The sequence below is a fragment of the Sturnus vulgaris genome, chromosome 4, assembly GCF_052056855.1.
Source record: "Sturnus vulgaris isolate bStuVul1 chromosome 4, bStuVul1.hap1, whole genome shotgun sequence".
Lineage (NCBI taxonomy): Eukaryota > Metazoa > Chordata > Aves > Passeriformes > Sturnidae > Sturnus > Sturnus vulgaris.
Window position 1 is genome coordinate 45,593,927 of NC_142246.1, and position 16,745 is coordinate 45,610,671.

Here is a 16,745-nt window from a genome sequence, read left to right on the forward strand (position 1 = left end):
AGCGTTTCTTCTCCTCCCTAACCTGGGATGTGAAAGTGGGGACTTGTGGAGGAACACATGCCCACTGTGATGTGCAGAGTTCATATGTACCACCAGTCTTCCAAGAAAGGAACCTAACCCAAAGGCATTTTTGCCACGGCAAGCAGTACTTTAATTTCTAACGCTTTTTTGTGTCTCTGGGCTTAAACAGGCCACGACTCTACCATGATTAAGATGTACTTGTCAGTGGGTAGCATCACAGATTTGGACAAAGATATGTTTGCAGTGAAAGCCAGGCAAATCTGTGCAGGATTCATGCCCAACTTCAGGAGAAGCAGTTTACTAGGAATGTCACAGAGAAAAGATACAAGAAAAGCATGCAACATAGAATAATTTAGCAGCTAGATTTTCTATGTTCCAATAAACAGGGAGTTTTGATAGATGAAATTAATAGCAGAAAAACACGATTCTTCAATTAGCATGGTTAATTTAATTGATAAATATACTGTACATACATACTTCCAAGTGAATTTGTCTAACATTGTACTAGGTTTCAGCTAGGATAGAGTTAACCCTCTTCATAGTAGCTCATTTGGGGCTACCTTTGGAATTGTGCTAGAAACACTGTTGTTGATACAGAGATGTGCCAGTAACTGCTAAGCAGCACTTACACCAGTCACTGCCTTTTCTGCATCTCAGCCCATCTCACCACCAAGGAGGCTTAGGGGTGCACAAGAAGCTGGGAGAGTACATAACTGGGACAGCTGATCCCACCTGGCCCAAGGGATATTCCGGACCATATGGTGTCATGCTCGGCACATAAACCTGGGGCAAGAAGAAAGAACTGGGGACAGGAAGAATCATGGCATTTGCTTTCGCAAGTCATGGCTTTTGCAAGCCATTATATGCGAGGACGCCCTACTATCATGGGGATAGCTGAACACCTGCCCACCCATGGGAAGCGGTGTTTCCAAGGAATTTCTTGGTTTACTTTGCTTGTGTGTGTGGCTTTTGCTTTACCTATTTTAGTGTTTTTATTTCAACCCATGACTTTTCTCACTTTTACCCTTCTGATTTCTCACTCAATCACTGCAGGGGGAGTGAATGCTTACCCGCCAGCTGGGGTTAAACCACAACAGTCCTTTTTGATGGCCAGTGTGGGGGTGGAAGGGTTTGAGATAACGACAGATTTGATTTGAATGTGCTAGATTGCATTTATAGCTATTATTGTTGTTTAGCTATTCACTGACTGGCTCCTGGACTTGCCATGGGACTTGACTGCCTTACTGCACACTAAAGCCTGGTGCTTGTTAGCGGCTGCTCCTTGGTTCTGCTGCTTGCTTGAACTGCTGACCATCTTATTCTACTGGGCCTGAGAACATCTTGATGTCAGCAGTGACAAAGCACCATGCTGGCAAATACTCAGGCCTTCACTGACATTTCTGTGATGCTACTACTAGATACTACAGTGTGAACTCAAGTTGATGGGAATACGACCTGGGGATTAGTCCACATGGGAGAACAGCCCTAAGCAGCTGTAGATACATTCATGCTGGAGCAGGTGCATCTCAAACATCTGTGGTTATGTCAGTGTTGCAGCAGATACACTCCTGAAGAGACTGTGGCACATAGATAAGGCTCCACTTTGAGCAGGCAAAACCCTAAGGGACTGAAGTCTGTGGCTAAGTCGAAAAAAGGAGCAGGGGCAAGGAGAGGAGTTCATTGCAACATTACCCCAAATGGTCTGGTCCAAAGGGCCCATGGATAGAGACTGTAATGAAAATACTACCCTGCTTACCTGGAAATTGCTGAAAACCAGCCAGCCCACGAGAGTGGTAAATTAATTCCTTGGTTTGCTTTGCTTGTGCATGCAGCTTTTACAATACCTATTTTAGTATTTTTATCTCAATTAATGAGTTCTCACTTTTACCCTTCTGATTTTCTCACTCACTGGTGGGCAGTGAGAGAGGGACTGTGGAGTGCTTAGCTGCTGGCTGAGTTTAAAGCATGACACTATATAAAGTTCCTATTTTTATAAAGGTGGTGGTGATTCTCCATTTGATGAAAAGGGAGAGTAAGCCTCCACTTCCTCCGGCCCACAGGAAGGGCCCTGCCAAACCAGCCCAGGGGACAGGTAAGCACATCCCAATATAGCCCAGGAAAGACATAATGACTTTACCTTTGCTTTTTCTGGCTGAAGGTCAGAGGATAACTCAAACAACTGCTCACATCAATGAGCATACATGAAGAAGTGTTAACTTCCAGCAGGAAGTGGTGCAGAGCATTTCAGGACTGGAAATTGCTCACACCAAGTTTTGTCACAAGGAGATGTTTATGGATGGCCACAAGGTACACAGCATAACTCTATACAACATTTAGAGAGCATTAATGTATATTTCTTTCACAGAACTGACATTTACAATGGCTGTGATGGTGCAGTAATATCATTAGCGACCTAACTTAAAGGCATGCTGAAAAACATCACTTGACTTTTTTCATACTTGCCAGGTCAATTTTCAAGAACCCAACCGTGATGCTCCCCAGAGTTATGCAGTTAAGGTCATTTCCACTGCTGCTTCAGGAGTTGTGCTTTTGGGAGTGAGTACAAAGTTCATCTGTTGAAAAAGTAAGTGCAGTGATTCTAATGGTCGCCTTCATGCACTGAGAGCACTAAACACCATGAGGAGAAAGGTCCAAGCATAAATACATCAATGAACTCAGCTGACTCTAAAATCAGCTGCAAGAAATGACACCTAGCCCAACATCTCAGGCTTCAGGATGTGCTGCACTTCCAGTACTGCTCCCCAGATCAGAGCAAGTCCTGTCATCACCACTTGCCATCAAACCTAGAACAATCATCAGAGCATGAGAAAGGGAAGGTGCTAATGAGCTAAAGCTGCTTATCTTTGTATAATCCTCAAAGGAAAGCCAGTCAGATTTTATCAGAGCAGCCAGTATTGTGCTAAATCTCTGCTCTGTCATCTAATTTTCTTCTCTCCTATGTGCATGGAGGACATTTCTTTCTCTTCAGCTGGATCTGCCTCCCCCCAGAGACTGCAGGCAAGCTGCTACCCTTCTGCTTTTACATTCCTCCACAAAATGGAGATGGCAGTAAGAGCCCCTGCAACTTCTACCCGGTCCCAGCTTCCTAATCACTACAGACCTCAGAGAAGTATTTCAGCCAACAAAGTACAAACCAGAGGATGAAATTCAGTGCCTTACAGTTAATGAGAAAGAAAACTCACCACATTAAAGAGACAGCATCTAGATGAAAATTATTGACATGAAAAAAAAATTAAGTACAACAGAAAAATTGTGTAATATTATAATTTCTCTCTGAAGCACATGTTTTTTGAGATTTAAATCAACCCCATCTGCAGGATTATGCAGGAAAATGCAACCATTAATTTGGTGGTAAGTGTTTCCTCTACATCTTTAATAGCCCTAAGAAGGAAAACACAAATGCATTTCAATGGCCTGATGTTAAATAATTTACAGAAGACCTATTTCAGAATCAGAAATTTCCAGCACACTACTGCTAGTGAGTAAAAATGCAGCTCCATCAATAGGAAGCACACAGTTCATACAGGTTGTCTGTAGAAAGGCCAAAGATATCACACATCTTACTAAAGATGCAAGAGTTAAAAATTCAGTGGAGCAGCCTTGGGTTAAATGGACAATTTTAAAACACATTCACCAGCTGTCTGCTACTCAGATTTGTTTCTAATCTTGGAGATTCCAGGAGTGCAATTTGCTACCGCAGCACAGTGAAAGGCTGCTGCCCCAAAACCAAATACTGACAGCAAGGATGAAAATTTCAGAGCTTTTGTTTATTTGGTTTTGAGGGGATGGGGGGGTTGCAGTATGTGTTTTTGTAACTGGACTTCACTAATTCATTCACTTTCTTTAGCTTCTACTAAAGGCAGTACAGACATTTCAAATGTTGTTCCTAATTCCACGCATCCTTGCACTGCTGAAAAAGAAATTAGGCATTTAGCAAAATCCTAGGTATCTTAAGAGGGAAAGGAAGCTTAAGAACATTAAAGAAAGGTGTTTCTAAGACTTACCTGAAACCTTCCCAGCAGGACTCCCTCACTCCAAGGGCTGTCAATCTGCATCTCTACCCATTACATATTTCACAGGCCTCATCCTCTCCTATTTAATTTTTCCACCCCACCACACAGAGCTCTGCGACATATACATGTTAACTCAGGTATCTGCTGGCACAAAGATGTAAAATTAGAAAAGGATTTACGTATTTTACCTTTTCTTTTGGAAAAAAGCAAGCATGGCATGGATTTCTGATCTCAGGCTTTGAATGGGTGAAAGCATCAAAGATGCTCTATGTGCTCTGCCCACAAAAAGGCAATTTTACCTCAAAATACTGCTGTCAGGGCTACCACGAGCACATACTGGTGCAGAAGATAGTGTGGCATGGTTCTAGGCAATCCCTATGTCAAGTCAAAAGGGGACACCTGATGCCCTTCCAGAAGGGCAAACCAGCCCGGTGTTCATCTCAGTATTATTTATCCTGCCTTTCACCCAGGTATTTTTTTGGGCAGACACTTTGATTTCCTTTTATGCAGCTGATGTTAAGACCTGGCTGCCAATCAATAGCCTCCAGCTTAGCTCCCTCACAAATGTTCCCTCCCACTACTCAACTTTATCTTGCAACCTGCTTCTTCCCTCCCATCACAAAACCCAAAAACTTGAGGGTTTGTTTGGGTTTTTTTAGCTGCCTGCTGGTTTCCACTTGCTACCATATTACACAGTTTTAACAAACAAGCAGTACGCTCTCCTCTGTGCAGTTTCAGTGACTTCAGCGAGGTCACGTAAGGCTAAATCTCTAATGAAAGCCAGGCAGAGCACCACACATCTTTTCTTCCGCCCTGCAGAAGGTTTTGCAGGGCTGTGCTAGTTGCAAAGTAAGGCTGACTTTGTCACTATCTTGCCTATTGCAAAACAGCACTTAGAAACAGGCCAGTTTCAAGATTAAGGGACTTCAAATCCTGCCACCAAATACTGCCAGTGTTATCAACAGAAGCTGCGATACGTGGCATTACTCAGATTTTCAGCTTGAAAGCTGTATGATTAAGCAAGAGCCTGATTTTGCTGGAGGTGTTTCAGTCTTCTTAAATGGGTTTTGCTTGCTCAAAGAATAAGAACACAAAAGAAATAGCACCCAAAAAAGTCATGTTACTTTTAGCTCCCTCTATAGCAATGCTAACCTCAGGATTGGCAAGAGCAAAAGAGCTTTGTCTTGAACACTGGCATCAGGAAGAGGTTATGTATAACCTCTATGACCTGGATGGGTCCCCTCACAGCAAGGGACAATGATCTAAACCACTCTCAAGTAGTAGAAAAATGCAGTAACCTGGAACAATGCTGCATGTTTGTCTGCAAGCCTGCTCTTCCCAATGGATGAGCATTGTAAGGAGCAGAGATGAGACATCAAAATAGCCTTGTCCAGATTTTTCCATCAGTACCAAGTCACTGGACTCTGCTTAAAACAACACTCTCGGGCAACAGCTTTTAAGCATTTGTGCCAGGGTAACCACACAGGTTTAAAACTCAAATTCTGCTTTGGGGCAGAATGCCTGCTCACTGAGATAACTCAGTAGCTTCTCCCCTCCTGCTCCACACCAAGAGGTGGAAGGACACCAACTAGAACCACAAGACTTTTCCCAGTAAATCACAAATTTGAAATACAAATAATCAGGAAGCCAAAGCAATTCATGTACTTGGATCAAGTTAGGGAAGAAGGGGAGGGAACAAAAAAAAATCTAGAACAAAGGAAATCAGTTATTTTGAGAGTCTCACAAACCATGTCTTTACCATCTTCTCTTCTTGAGTTTAAACAAAATAGAGGGCAGATTAAAAAATTATAGAAAAACTGTTCTGGAGTAATACAAACTAGTTCTTTCAGCCTCAAACACAATGCTTTAAATTTCCACTACCAAGCAACAAACTTTATTAGTTCTGCACGCTTCTCCAATACCAACTTCCACATTTATAATGCAATAGGTGAAGCTATTTTTACACATTCTTAGGCTGTTTTTAGGGGCTTTGGAGCTCATTTTAAAGGCAGGAGCCAGTGTCAAAAAGAAACTGCAGCGAGTTCAATGCGAACAACATTTGGCAAGAGTTTACTAAAACCTTTAAATACCAGAAACAATTGCAACTGCCTGGGATCCTGCTATTTCCATACATCTGACAGTGCCCCCACTCGAGGTCTAAGCCTCATTTGGATCGCAATTTTACAACTGAGACATTTATACATACAGATACATATTCCTACTGGCAGCAGTTACTAGTTAAGCAAAACATAATGGATAACAGAGGATAGAAAGCATCTGATTAATCTCCCTACTCAGAGGGAAATCTGGCCTAATGAAAGCTGAGTTTCTGAAGAAGGAACTTAACGTTTTCTGGTAGCTTGGCACATTCCAAATTTCTCCAACCAGGAAAATAAAACAAAAATAAGAACACTATAATTTTTGGGCTACTCTTCTTATTTTACTACTGGATTGCAGTTTCCTGCTGTTTCTTACAATGCCACTCTGGTCACTAAGCTGCATAGTCCGGTTAACACACAGCTTCAGAATATCCTGAGGTTAATTAGCTGAAGTAAATATGAGTTTCCTCACTCACTACTGGAGATTTCCCAGGAAAAAGCTAAGGATCATTTTTCATACACTAAAGCATAAGTGGGGGAAGTAAATAGCGAAGAGGTATGAGCTGGAAATTTAAAAAATGATTGTGAGATATGCTACATCAGATTACTGAATATTTTTCCTCCATTTCTGTATTAGCCAAACACATATTCCCTAGCCCACATGTGATACTTGCCCAGCAGAAAGCAAACTTAGAAAGTCACCTCCATTACCACCCCTTCCAACCACCTCCCACTAAAGGGTAAATTCTCACCTCAGCAGAATTACAGGAACCGCCAGATGAGCTTCTGAATGACTCCTTGCAATATGTGGGCAGCATAAATGCAAAGAGGAGAAAAAAGGACCTTGCTTCATGTTAAAGGCTACTCCCCACTGCATCAAGAGTTAACAAGACTCAATTTCCCTTAGTGCCAAGGTATCACATTTGGCTTTGCACTCTGACAAAGGGCAAGAGAGGGAATAGCAAAGATAGGGAGATAATTGATGTTTCATCTACACTCTAAAAAAACCTACACTGAAAATGAGCTGGGTGAATGTTCACAGCACCATCATGCTCCATCCCAACTCCACTGCTGCCAACAGCACATTCCAATACTCAGAACTGCTTGTCAGCAGACATCAGCTTTAAAAAAATGCAATTTTTAGAACTGACAGCTTAAGCATCTGGGTCGATACTTCGGTGCCTTACAGTGTTTTGGATATTTTTAATTCCACCCAGGTCAACCTTTCATCATCCTGTGTGCAATCAGGACTGCTAGAAATCCTCCTCCTTCATTAAGTAATGCCAAGAAAGTTTCTCACGGACACACTGCTCAAAGCTGAGAGTAAACACCAAACAGGAGAGCCTCATGCTGAAACTATGAGACAAAGCATGACTGCTCCTCTCAAGAAGAGCTACATACGAAGACATTATCAGTCACCTAAAGTTACACGGAGAACTTCATAATCATCAGCTCCTGTTGTGTAAACATTAGAATTTACTACTTGAACAATTTTTCAATATTCTTTTTTATTTGTAGTATGCAAGGTTTACTGCCACATCTTCCATTTCTGCAACAGGCTGTGCAGGAGACTTCTCAGTGAAACTCCCTATAAAGCGAAAGCGTTGACAATTCCTGGATTGCTCTGCACTGCTAACTATCTGAGTAACAATGCCAAGTTCTGGAATGCTGTGATTGCATCTCAAAACACAAGCAGCAATTTGCTACACAAAGTATCACCCAAGAAAACAGGTAAGAAAGAACAATTAAAACCTTAAAAATTATTTTCAGTACATGTTTATGAAATGTATTATCTATTCAGAAACCTGCACAATTCAAGCAGTTGAAAAATGGAGACACATCAGGACAAAGTCACCTAGACTTTTCAGTCTGCACACCAAGATACATGGGAAAAAAAAAGAAAGTGGAACTGAAGTTTAGCTCAGACTTTGATAATTTGCATGATCAGTGAAAGATGTCAGCACCAGAATCCAAAAGGAATGAGAACCCAGCTGGAGTTTAGTGGAACTGAAATGAAAAGGAGCACCAGCCTCTCTTCAGCATGCCTTATCAGCGACTGTGCTGACCTCCTTCTCAGAACAAAGCAATGTGCTATCTGGAAACCCCACCTCCCCTCCCACCGGTTTATTTTTTTAAAGGTTTGAAATTCTCTGTACATCTGAATTAAAACATCCATTTCAAATCAATTTCAAACAGTCCAGCAATTGAGGGAAAGACAATAGAGATGAGAGTGAAAGAAACACAATACCATTAAATCATTTTTTACTGCTTAATGTAACACTCATTGCAGAGAAATTTAACAAAGGCCAGAACAAACAGTATTGACACCACATGGTTTAACACTGGAAGGCTGATGGAGCCAGATTTTCAGAAGGACTCAGAGCAGGACATAAATTTTAGGTTTGTAACCAAATGCTTGGATTTTTCAAAGTTTTTGGGATATTATTCATATTACTCATCATCTGATGACACCAAGAGGTTTATAGAACAACTTTGAAAAGCAGGAAGAAAGGAAGTTTTCCTTGTTAATGTTGTCCTAATATTTAAATAAATCAAAATCTATGTGGTGATTCTCTTTACTACAATTGAAATAACACAAAGCATTTGGTTTCTTTTTAATGCATAGAACAGCAAAAATTTGCAAAAACTAAATTCCTAATCTTTATTATTGTCATTCGCATTTTATAATTTCTTGCGAGTACACATTTAAGAGTTTCCAGTAGAAGAGAAAAAATACTTGATCTAAAAGTGCATTTAATGAAAATAAATCAGATTAAACTTCTTGGTTTTCTAGTATTTCAGGCAAAGTGATACAATTATCGACGTGCTACACTGGCAAAGCCTAACCTCTCAGGCGTACAGCAAATTTGACTAGATTACAGACACTGTACATACACTGTATCAGACCCTTCAGCAAATGCATTCTTTTACCAGTGCTCCCTGGTCTCTAATCTACCCAAAGCTTTTCACAGAGATAATATTACATTCATGGCTTAGGCCTTGACAACTGCACCCATAAATCAATTTTAAACCTCACATTAATCATCTTTCTGTAATCAGTGGCTATTCAGCACAAATTTACATCTCATTTCTGTTGGCCAAACAGCCACATTAGAGCTTGGAAGCTTATTCAGGCTTAAATGATTATATTTCCCTAATAAACACTGAAGTCCTCTCAGTCCAGCTGCCGTGAGCTGCATTAATGACATGCCGTGGCAGCAGGGGCCATCTGAAGCCAGCCTTGTGCGATGCTACAAGCAGCAGCCCTCTTGCCAAACACATTTTCTGCATTTCCAATACTCTCAGAAGACATGAGAAGGCTGCTCTGCCTATGCAGACCCTCCTACAGGAACTGGTGTGCACAGCAGACAAACAACATGAAATTTATTGCATCTCCCCTTAACAGCTCCATTTGCCACCTCTTGAATACAGGGGGCTAGGAGTAAAATATCTAAAACCAGATTTCCTGATTCCCCACATGCTGAGCACCTTAGCTTACTTTGGGTTTGGTGACAGTTCTGTTGAATCTGAACCATCTACAAAACCACTTTTCCCACGTGTCAGACAGCTCTAACTTTGTTCACAGCACCACCAAACAGTACTTAGCATGCTTTTCTTTGATCACCTCTGAATTAGGCATTACATTTTAATATCTGACTGCAACATTTTTCCCTGTTTTTCTGTGTGATAAAGATTATCACTCAGGATTACAGTAAGCAGCTAAAACATTATCAGTTCAGGGTAGATTTTGCATGTACTGCCTGCAATCCCTATAGTGAAACAATCTATTCTGATTGAATAATTATTTAATTAAAGAACCTTAGCAGGCCTACATTATTAAACTTGCATAAAAAGTCTGACAATGATTGACTTTCAGTCAAGATCTGAGTCAGTATGCTAAGATCTAAAAACGAATGAACAGAATGGGTTTATTATAACTGTTGTTAAACACTTACCCCACTATAGGTAATGAATTATACATGTGGATGCCTGGTATGCTTATTCCACAACATAATGGAACTTTTAGTTACTTTTTATTCTATGGGATTTAATTTCCATTATGTCAGGTTTATGTTACTATTTAAATAAGGCACCAGAATTACATGGGTGTAAATCTGCTGGACAAAGATGCAACCTGGAACTCAATGTTTCTTTTAATCTGGAATTGAAGAAACACAGATGTGCTCAATTGTTTGCGACAGATGTCGTATATCCTAACAATTTCACAAAGAATATGTTTCATACCTGCAACCTCCACACTTTCCTGGTATCTGATAACCACTGAAGCACCACTTGAAGGTTAACATGCTGCGGCCAGGAAAGCAAATACAATCATATACTAAATCCTCAGCTGAGATGTCTGCAATGCAAAAATAAATGCTGTTTCGGCAATCAGCTGTGATAATGCAAAGTCTAGGAAAGTTGCTGAAGTTTTCAGAAAAAATTGAAAAAACTCCAACTCTTTTCTTAAACAAAAGGTAAACCATTGGCTTAACCTGATGGTAATACTGCAAAGCATACACAGAGAAAAAAAAATCTGTAATTAGCTTGCTTTTGCCTAACCAACAAAAGAATTGAAATTGAATGCTTTTGAAGAGAAGGGAATGTAATTGTTATTGGGTGGCCACAGTGAGAACTTGCCACAGGAGTCAAACCATCATTCAGAACTTTTAAGGGGGATCCATGGAAGTTTCAGAAGAAAGTATCTGATCAGGTAGCCAAGCCCATAACAAGCCACATAAATTTGTCATGTAAGGTGGGTTAAAGCCAGCACGAGCATGCCTATGCCATGTGGGAGTAGAGAGTGGGTACATAAATAATTAATCTTGGTGTATATTGCCCTCACCAGTAAGAGCCTCTTCCAGACCCAAATCCCTGAGGCAGAGATGTGAAGAACAGAGAAATGCTGAAGAAGTTCCTTAAAGAACAAACTATCAAAAATAGTTTAAATAGAAAATGAATTAATTGGTCTAATGCTACATCTCTGGCTGCTCAGTTAAGCTGCAAACTCTTACTACTGCTATTTGCTATCCAGGATGCACTGGAATTAATGGTGGGTTAGAAGTTGGAGAGGCAGAATAAAAAGAGGAAGTAAACATACGGACATCGGAAGGGCCTACAATTCCCTACGAGAAAAGAGCTTGGCATCAACCAACCCTTCCTCCAGCAGATTTGGATTAAGGTGGGCAATCACAGTTTGCTGATGCCTGGTGGCAATGGACCTGCTGTGTTTTGACCACCTTGAATATTCTGGTCTGCCATCCTGCACAGCTCCAGGCTTTGGCGTCCTTTCTGTGCTTCTTCTACCCTACCAGCCCAGCAGGACAGTCAGAAAGCCACAGGAAAGGGCCTGTGACTTGGACTTGCTTATCAAAGAGACATTCTCACAGTAGGGTCCTCATTGAATGAAACACTCTCTCAATTTTGTGTAGCTTATGGACAGAACTCAGTTAAAATTCAGCATTTTATTGCTAGGCAAGATAATTCTTGTCTGGAGCCTGAATTTCTGGTAAAAAAGTTTTACATAATCTGCAGGAGTCCCTGAAAGGCACCACTTGGCACAGAAACTACAGATGATTATTTATCCAGCCCTGTCCTAGGCCTTGCTCTCACTCTACAAAATGGACTGATTGGCCATTTCAAAGTAACATGAAATTACAACCACAGTTTCATCATTATTTAGCAATTAAACCATTAAATCAATCCCCTTTCAATTTTTGTCTTGTCAGCATCAGAGCCTTTTGGTAAACCTAGATGCATATTTCACAAAGTGTTGAAGTTTGAAAGGAAAAGGATGAGTGAATGCACTTTGAAAAATAAATTAAAAGTACAGTTCTCAGAGGAAGAACTAATTAGCATAGGAAACACCACTACTACAGGTTATGCGCTTAATTGACATCATTCTTCTTACCAAAACACATACTCACTGAAGACTGCTGAAGAAATGATATTCTAATGCTGAAATGTTGCCCCCATAGTGCACAACTGTGTTGGTTTGAAAGTAAAAGCAGTGCGAGACTCCAAGTCAGTAATACAATTTAATAGGAGAATAGAGAAAAAATAAAATACATGCAACAATATAAAAGAAAAACCACCGATAAAGTCAGAAATACAACCTGACACCCTGTCAGTCAGGGTGTTGGTAGCAGTCCGTATAAATGGTGGCTGCAGTCCTCTTGGATGACGGATGTGGTTCCGTTGAAGCAGTGCTCCTGTAGAAGGTGCAGTTTTCCTCCGAAGATCCAGCGATGATTTGGAAATGGTCTGACTTCCCTCTGGGATCCAGTAGAAAGGTCTGCCTTCGCGTCCCAAACCCCAGTTTTTTTATCTAGGTAGGAAAGGCGTGTCTCCTCCCCCTGGCTGGGGCATCTCCCAATGGGATGATGTAATCTTATCAGTCACACAATAGGACTCAATGGCCCATTAACCGAATATATCTTCTGGAGGAAGGATGGGTTGTGAAAAGATAACGATGATCATCCCCCTGATTTTATCAGATGGCACATCAGCAGAGGATATCTCCCACAGAGATAAGGATCACCACCCCTCCCACATTTTAACAGATGGTGATAGAATACACGTTTTTGCATTGCAACCCAGGACAACAACACATAAAGCTTTATAATGTTTGCTCTCATCCATAAATTATTGTGTACAAAGAAGCTTAAAACAGTAAGCAGTGAAAGAATTTTGAACCAAGTAGGTATTAAGCACTTAGTGGAAAGACATAAAAATCTGTTATTGCTTCTGAATAGCTTCCTCTTGCCTAGTGAGCAAGTGGCACTGGACCAGGCCCAAAAGAATTCTACCACTCATACACACAAAAGGGGAATTTTCGTATTTGTATTGACTGAAGCAATCAGACAGGCCATCCAAGCACACATTTGATATTTGATTTGTGATTTTTTGGTTCAGTCTTCTCAGGCATGAAGAGTTCTGACATGGTGCAAAGTATTTGGCTTTGCAGGCATACCATCTTTACTTGCATAGAAGCTGGTGCTGAGCCACGACTGAATCCTACCTTTCCTAGGGCTTTAGGAGGCTCCAAGGTTTATCTTCCACTGTAACAGGAACCTGTCCTCCTACCAAAACCTGTGTACATGGTGCACTTATGTATTAGCACATTCACCTCCTATGGATTCCCTTTACCACATAACCATCCCACAGGCTCCCTAATGACAGCCTTCAGCACAGCTCTAGCCTACATCCTCATGTCATAGAGCATCTTGCACTGTTCTCCAACTCCTACCTGCCACAGCAACCAGCTGAGCAATCATTAAGATTCCCTCTTCACTTTTACCTGGCTCCCATCATAAGGATTATTTTCTTCTCATTGTGATCCATTTGCTGCACAGAGCAAACAAGATAATGCAACAATTTACTAGTATCACTTTCAGAAAGCTATATTCTTTTCAGATGGCATCACTTCAGCTAAGATAAATTGCAAAGATCCCACAAGAGAAACCACAGCTACTCAGGAGATCAATGCCCTACTTTATAGCACAAAAAAAATTAAAAAATTAGAGAAGGCTGGGAGGTAGCTAACTTACCCGTGGCCTCTTTGCCTGAAAAGGATTGTTGGGATGAGAAGAGAGAGATGAGTAGTCTGTACCTGTAAAGCTAGCAAGAGGAGGCATGGAAAGATACATTGACTGAGAACTGAAGTTTGATCAATTTGAGCTAGAAAGATTCATTTGTCTTACAAAAAGGAGAGATAGATGGCACAAGCTACAAAGGGATATGGACTTAGCACAAGAGAATGACTCAGTCAAAGAAATCTCTCTCCAGAAGATGCACTGTGGGCCAAATCAAGGTTACAGAACTGCTTCAAGGCCCCCTGAACAAGTTTTTACACCATACGTGCCACAAGAGATTCAACTACACAATGTTAACAGAAACAGTGGCCTTAAATCCTATGAAGGTACACCACCATTACCTTCAGCTACACTCACAGATCTGCTCTTCTTTTTAAATAATAAGGACTAGCAAATACTATAATCTTGTGCTTTTTCCCAGCCCATTGTTTCACCCCACCAGCACTGAAACTATAACCCACTAACAAACAGAAACAGCATGTCTAGAATGTCAATGATTTGCAATCAACATATTTGAACAGCAGGGTGTTGCCCAACTTTCTTCCTTATTATCATTTTGATTCCATATGTATTTACTGTAATACAGGGAAAAAAAACCCAATTCTCAGTTTTAAAACTCTGCAGAACAAAGAAGGAAGGAAATTTGCCAAGTAGTATCTTTGGTCGCAGCACTGTGTTAGAAAAAATCGTTTGCATGCACTCTATTTTGTCTCTTTGCTGCTTTATTTTTGAACAGACAAAACAAATGTTGAAAAAAAGGAAAGGAAAAAATCTATTTTTTAAAGGCAGTAATCAAGACTATGCTAACTTAGGTCATTCCCAGTTCAAGAAAACACAGGACACCTATGGCATTAGCCCCCATTTTGGATTTTAGTTGCTTGCTTTACACTTGATCAATGGGAACACTATGGAGCCTTCCAGCAGAGTCAGAAGCACCAGGGAACTCATTTGGGAAAAGCTCCCCTCATACAAAAAAGCTCAGCATAGATTCTGGATTCTGACAAAGACCCTCTGCAACACCTGGAGAGATGCACAAGGACTTCTGCATATCCAGCTTCAGCAAGGTCAGCCTCTGGAAACTGCAATGCTGAGAAACACCCCAAGTTAGCACTGGAGGAGATAGCCCTGCAAGCAAAAAATCTCTCATAGGGCTGTGCTCAAAAGGGGCAGAGAAGTCCAAAAGGTTTACCTGGGCTACTGGCATCAAGCAAAACAGCTTTGCAAACACCAAGCAAGGACTGCTTAAGATTCCCTGCTTTCTCTTCAACACATTCACAGCAGAAACCTTTTACAAATATTATACAAGGCAGCATCATAAGCAAATCCCCTGGGGTCTAAAGACATTTGCCAGGTCAATACAATTATATACAGCTCTGAGAAACAGGCTCTGCCAGACTTACTTACTGTGACTCCAAAGGATACAGTAGCTCCTGCCTATCTGTACTGTCTGTCCACATCGAGACCACCCCTCTGACTTAAATATACCAGACTCTGGAGAAGCAGTGTTTTGAAATTGAATACACAGGGCTCGGGAAGCTTAGAGCCTGAGTAATCGGCATGGATATTCAATTATCATTAAAATTAATAAGTAGGAAACAAACAAATCCCTGGATGGGTTTTGATTATCTCAGTCTGGGTATTTATCAGAATTACTCTGACACTGAGTCATTGGGTTCTGGCTGACAGACACAAGTTGCTCCTTAGCCCACTGGGGTTTCCTTTGCACTAGAAGCATCGGGACATCCAATGGCAGGAAAAGACAAGTATCACACAAGAAATGAGATGGGTATCTAAAACTGTACAAAAAAGTTTTGATTTGGTCTGAAATCCATTCCCAAGTGAACTGTTCATTTTGTTCCTGTTCAGCAGCTGTCCTCTGCCTCACTATAATTCTGCAGACTGACAGAAGTCACTGCTTTTGCAGGAAAGCACCAACGTCCTTCCAGTCACCTACCCAACAACATACCAGCAATCACAACTCATTTATTTCTTGATCATGTGACAAAACAGCTCTAGTGATGGACATAACTAGCAATTCTTTTCTAAAATTTCATCATTTTAAAGTTGATTTTCCCATCACTGGAGTGAAAATTAAGGCTTTGCCCAATTACTATATTAATAAATATCAGAAATTTTAAGAATGCAAAAATAACTCCAGAATTGGCAGAGATATTAAAAGTATGTGTGTTGCCACTTAAGTTAACTGCATAGAAATATACAGTTATTCAATCTGTCATCAAAATAAAGCAAACAGTAAACCAAACGGAAATTGTATAATGAAATAACTTTATCTTACAGGATTATACTTGTGACTATGACTTTAATTGTGTAGTCTAGAAGGATTTGTGACAAAATGAATAATCTCGCATTATTGCAATGATTTGTAATCACAACACTGGCTATGATTTATGGGCTGACTTTATATTTGCACTGCAATCAATGAAATAAGTCAGTACATGCCCTACAGTTCTAACCACTTAAAATTTTGTCTTGCAAGGAGCCTCAACAGCCCTCCAGTTTGGAGGTTTGAAACCAAGGCAAAGCTCTCAAGTGTATCTTTCAATTTCTGAAGCAAACATAGCTAAAATAAAACAAACCTCAACACCCCCAAGGCTTCTGAACAGAAGACCAAAGGTCATATTTTTGCTATCCTTTACCGTTGACTGGACCAGGAGCAAGCCACGCTGAACAGACATCATACAGAACACAAGTTATTTGATGACCCTCAGCTTTAAGTGACAAACTTAAAGAAGGACCTCCAGGCTCCAGCAGGAAACCAGGAGAATCACATCAGTGCTGTACCTGGAGTCTGCAGGCTGTATATGGTAAAACAATCTTCCTGTCCTTGTCCCACCCCCACTACCCCAAATTAAAGTATGAGGTCCCAATGAAAAAGGCAGCCAACACAGACAGAAGGTGCTAGTTTTTCTGAACAGCTGGAGGAAAAATCCCCCAAATTCCTAAATCCTCCTTTTCAAAAACAGACAATTTCCACC

The 16,745-nt window shown here is 40.8% G+C and overlaps 1 protein-coding gene across 19 annotated transcripts in view; it reads right to left on the bottom strand.

Annotated features, from left to right (window-relative positions):
• The window catches only part of EPHA5 (EPH receptor A5), a 200,144-nt gene that overhangs the window by 156,498 nt on the left and 26,901 nt on the right, over window positions 1–16,745 (bottom strand). The window contains exon 2 of one of the 19 annotated variants that reach the window (XM_088163782.1): window positions 2,485–2,594. The exons of 17 other annotated variants lie outside the window; for them this stretch is intronic. The gene's annotated coding sequence lies outside the window, so the exon portion shown is untranslated. Of the gene's footprint in view, window positions 1–2,480; window positions 2,595–16,745 lie in introns of all 19 variants that reach the window. One more of the 19 variants, XM_088163781.1, reaches the window with a different exon arrangement.